The sequence below is a fragment of the Sinocyclocheilus rhinocerous genome, unplaced genomic scaffold (assembly GCF_001515625.1).
Source record: "Sinocyclocheilus rhinocerous isolate Xijiao unplaced genomic scaffold, SAMN03320098_v1.1 scaffold812, whole genome shotgun sequence".
NCBI lineage: Eukaryota > Metazoa > Chordata > Actinopteri > Cypriniformes > Cyprinidae > Sinocyclocheilus > Sinocyclocheilus rhinocerous.
In genome coordinates this window covers 546,057-551,440 of record NW_015639023.1, presented here as the reverse complement: position 1 = coordinate 551,440, position 5,384 = coordinate 546,057, and the positions used below count along the sequence as shown (strand labels likewise).

The 5,384-nt window shown below is 41.6% G+C and overlaps 1 non-coding gene across 1 annotated transcript; it reads right to left on the bottom strand.

Moving 5' to 3' along the window:
• Positions 1-4,404: 4,404 nt before the first annotated feature.
• trnag-ucc (transfer RNA glycine (anticodon UCC)) lies at positions 4,405-4,476 on the bottom strand. Its single transcript has one exon. It is a non-coding gene; the product is annotated as a tRNA-Gly (tRNA).
• Positions 4,477-5,384: the final 908 nt, after the last annotated feature.

Here is a 5,384-nt window from a genome sequence, read left to right as displayed (position 1 = left end):
TCCTGGACTTGTTGGGTTTTGGTTGTGTTTGTTTGGGCGTCTGGAGCCGCCCTTAGAGGGGGGGATATGTAATGTGGGGTTTTGGGTTGTGTTTCTTGTTCATGTTTTCATGTCTTTTATTTTGTAGTTTGGTCTCTGTTTCTGTCATGCTTCCCTTGCCCTCTTGTATTCTTGCCAATATGTAAAATTTGCTTGGCTGAAAAGTTTGTCTTAGACTGAAATATATTTATATAAAAAAAAAGTATTTTATATATATATTACCAAAAATATATGGGTAGAATTACAAAAGTATATTTTGAAATAAATTTTAAAATATGTATTTGCAAAATTTTGTAGTTTTGTATGTTGTCTGAAGGTTGGCATCCTCTGAGGGCCTCTGGGGGGTTGGCATCATCTCTTCTCAGGTGTTCGGTCATCTCAGGTCTTTGTAAGGGCTGGATCCAGACTGAAGCTTGTGTAATTGATGCCAATCCCATGGCAGAAACAGAGAAGGTAATAGAGAAAAAAATAGCGTATCTACGAGATTCTGTGTACTGTTTTTTGGTCCAATAAGTAATATCTTGGTCTTATCCGAATTTAATAGGAGAAAATTATTGGTCACCCAGTCTTTTACATTTTTAACACACTCTGTTAGCTTAGATAATTTAGAAGTTTCATCTGGTCTTGTTGAAATATATAGTTGAGTATCATCAGCATAACAATTGAAACTAATCCTGTATTTTCTAATAATATTACCAAGCGACAACATGTATATTGAAAATAGCAGAGGGCCTAGGACAGATCCTTGGGGCATCCATACTTTACTGGATTTAATTGAGATTTAATTGAGATGATTCCCCCATTTAAATAGACAAAGTGATAGCTATCGGAAAGGTAGGATCTGAACCATCTTAAAGTCTGCCCTTGAATACCTGTATAGTTGATCGATCTATGAGTATGTCATGATCTATTGTGTCGAACGCAGCACTAAGGTCAAGTACAACTAGCAATTAGATGCAGCCTTGGTCTTATGCAAGAAGCAAGTCATTTGTAATTTTAACAAGTACAGTTTCTGTGCTATGGTGGGGCCTGAAACCTGACTGAAATTCTTCATAGAGATAATTTTTTTTGCAGGAAGGAACACAATTGAGCAGACACAGCTTTTTCTAAAATTTTAGACATAAAAGGAAGATTTGAGATGGGTCTGTAATTTGCCACTTCACTAGGATCTAGTTGTGGTTTCTTAATAAGAGGCTTAATAACCACCAGCTTGAATGGTTTTGGGACGTGACCTAAAGACAACGACGAGTTAATAATATTGAGAAGCGGTTCTTCTGCTACAGGTAACAACTCTTTCAGTAATTTAGTGGGTACAGGATCTAACAGGCATGTTGTTGATTTAGATGCAGTGATAAGTTTATTTAGCTCTTCCTGTCCTATAATTGTAAAGCACTGCAGTTTATCTTTTGGTGCGATGAATGAAGCTGAAGTATTATACGCTGTAGAATCTACATTTGTTATTGTATTTCTGATGTTATCTATTTCATCAGTGAAGAAATTCATAAAGTCATTACTATTAAACTGTGAGGGAATATTTAGATCGGCTGGCGTCTGGTTATTTGTTAATCTAGCCACTGTGCTAAATAAAAACCTTGGATTGTTTTGGTTATTTTCTATGAGTTTGTGGATATGCTCGGCCCTGGCAGCTTTTAGAGCCTGTCTATAGCTGGACATACTGTTTTTCCACGCAATTCTAAAAACTTCCAAGTTAGTTTTTCTCCATTTGCGCTCAAGACTACGAGTTTTTTTCTTGAGAGAATGGGTATTACTGTTGTACCATGGCGCAGTACGTTTTTCTCTAACCTTTTTCAATTTGATGGGGGCAACAGCTTCTAATGTATTAGAGAAGATAGTGCCCATGTTGCTAGTCATTTCGTCTAGTTCATGTGTACTTATGGGTACACAGAGCAGTTGAGATAAATCAGGCAGGTTATTTGTGAATCTGTCTTTGGTGGCTGGAACAATAGTTCTGCCCAGACGATAACGCGGAGCGATATAGTTAATATCAGTAATACGCAGCATGCACGATACAAGGAAATGGTCAGTAACATCATCACTTTGAGGTACGATATCTATATCAGTAAGATCAATTCCATGCGATATAATTAAATCTAGCGTATGATTAAAACGATGAGTGGGCCCGGAGACGTTTTGCTTGACTCCAAAAGAGTTTATTAGGTCAGTAAACGCAAGTCCTAATGCATCATTTGTATTATCAACGTGAATGTTAAAATCTCCGACAATTAGCGCTTTATCAACAGTAACCAATAGGTCTGAGAGAAAATCTGCAAATTCTTTTAGGAAATCTGTATATGGCCCTGGTGGTCTATACACAGTAGCCAGAGCAAGAGATACAATAGATTTCTTTTGCATATCTGACAGTGTAACATTAAGCAGAAGTATTTCGAATGAGTTAAACCTGTATCCTGTCTTCTGAGTAACATTGAGAATATCACTATATATTGTTGCAACACCGCCGCCACGACCAGTCTGACGGGGCTCATGCTTATAACAGTAGCTTGGTGGAGTAGACTCATTTAGACCAATATAATCATTAGGTTTTAGCCAGGTTTCAGTCAAGCAGAGTACATCAAAACGATTATCTGTGATCATTTCATTTACAATAACTGCTTTGGGTGAGAGTGATCTAATGTTTAGGAGCCCAAACTTTAAAAATTGTTTTTGTTCATTTATTTTACATTTTTCTGGTTTAATCACGATAAGATTTTTTCTAGATCCTGCATTAAATTTATATTTTGACCTCACTATTCGGGGAACAGACACAGTCTTTATAGATTGGACAGCACAAGTACTTCTATCATTTAAGCGGGTAGAACAAAAGTCATCAGGGCAGTTATTTGAGATTTGACTTACTAGTCATATGGAGCGTAGCGTCCTGGAGATGTTGTCCGACATGAGTTCCGCTCCGACTCTGCTGGGGTGCAGGCCATCAGCGCGAAAAAGCCTAGGACGCTCCCAGAAAAGATTCCAATTATTAACAAAGAGCAGTTTCTGTTCTTTACACCATGACAATAACCATTCATTTAAAGCAAAAAGTCTACTGAACCTTTCATGTCCTCGTCGATACGTGGGAAGCGGTCCTGACACGATGATCGTCGTCGCGGGCGATGTGCGGCGCACCGTCTCGATCAGGCTCCTGAAGTCCCTCTTCAGTGTCTCCGTCTGCCGCAGCTTGGTGTCGTTAACCCCCGCGTGAAGCACGACCGCTCCGGTGCTCTCGTCGCCCTTCAGGATCGCGGGTATCTGCGCAGAAACATCGAGAACACGAGCACCAGGGAAACAGTGAGTGTGCACTTTACCTTCAGCTAACGTAGCACGGACGTGCCGGACGATGGAGTCTCCGATGATCACAGCGTCGCGTTCCGTCTCGCGGAGGGGAGCGAAGCGGTTCCGGGTGGAGATCTCGAAGACCGGAGGCGGCGGAGGGGGAGAGGTCGTCGCCCGGGGCCTGGCTCGCGTCTTCCGCTGCGGCTGCACCCAGGGTCCGTGGTGTCCCGGCGCCGGAGTGAAGAACATCTGGGAAGATCGCGTCCTGGGTGCACCGGGCCTGTGCAGAGAAACACACGGAGTAGAGGTGGTGGGAGAATTAGCAGCGCGCTGTATACTTACCTCGGACTTGTGAGCGTCAGCCTGGGATGATTCCAGCGCGGCTCTCTGCTCTCTCAGCTGGGTCTGCCTCACCAACAGGTCGCGGATCTGCTTCTCCACGGCCTCCAGCTCGAGCTGCACCGAATGCAGCTTGAACGTGTCCTCACCTGCACTCAAAGGTAGACACACATCCGCCATTAAAGCAAGTAACAGTGAGTAAAACAATGGTAATGTGTGTGAATAGAGTATTAGTAATGTAAGCGAGATTAGCGGCAACCACGCTGGCGATGCTAGCGGGCTATTTGCTAATAGCGGACTCGGGAAATCAAAATAAAACTAGTGATAACAAGGCGCTCTGATTGTTTTTGTTGTAGAATACGATAGGGGATATATTCACACGTTATAGAAACGAAAATGATGGTGTATAAAATTGATTTTAAGATAAAAAAATTAGACGACAAAGAATTAACTTGACGGAGCTCAAACTCAAAACACACGATAGCAACAAACAGGAAGTCAAAAAGTCTTTAGTGATGTCGGTGCAGTGGTGTTAGCTGGGGACAGACTCATACATGCACAACTCCTCGTTTGTAAAGTGGACAGTATCTCCGCTTGTCACGCGGAAGACTAGTGTTCGATTGCCCTACGGGGAGAGATATTGTTTTTCTGCCACCAAACGACACATCCAAAAGGTTTTGGTGCAGCCAGAGGTTACAGAAGGAGTTCTGCTTTCACTTCAGCCCAAACCAAAGGAAATGCACTGGCCGGGAATCGAACCCAGGTCAACTGCTTGGAAGGAAGCTATGCTCACCACTATACCACCAATGCAGGTGGATGACACCGGCTTGCACGGTCAATAATGCTGCGTTCACACCAAACGCGAATAGAGCGTCAAATTCGCGTCTACCGCGTCTAGTTTGCCGCTTGAACATTTTGAATGCATTCGCGCGTCTAGAGCGAAATAGACGCGCGTAAAAAACAAGCGTTTGAAGCGAAATTGACGCGCGTCCGAGGCGAAATCCGCTTCTTGTGGGAGGGGCAAGTGCTAGGCGGTTGTCTGTTTGCAAGATGGCTGATGTTGATCGAGCATTCATCGAGAGAGTTACCGCTTTGTATTTGCTCTGGAGAGCAGAACAGCGGCGTAGGGGTCAGCGTCGCCGTACTTGGGTCCACCAGACCCTCCGGAGGCGTTCCCAGTTTGGCGAGTTTCATCAATAATTCTATAGGTCTGTGCCGTTTCTTTGTTCAGGTTATTACTGTAAAATAATCTGGCATTTATTTTTGTTTTGATGATGAATGGAGCCAGCCTCCAAAAGTAATTAACCTGTCCTGTGATTTCTTTGTTTTCCTCACACAACACTGTCCAGACACACTAAAGTATATTGGTTGTCTTTACATTATAATACATGTTTCATATAATCAAGATTTAGATATGGAATAAATAGCATTCAATACAAAATGAATATGTGTCATATATTGAAATCAAGTTTTTATGTGATAAAACACTTGCTTTGTTGTGCATTAGAACCACACCAGGCATTTAGTCATATTTCAAAATAATTTATTCAGGCCAAACATAAAATAATTTGAATATAAACTTAAAAAAATACAACATGTACAAACTATGTTGAAGTATTATACGCTGTAGAATCTATATTTGTTATTGTATTTCTGATGTTATCTATTTTATCAGTGAAGAATTTCATAAAGTCATTACTATTAAACTGTGAGGGAAT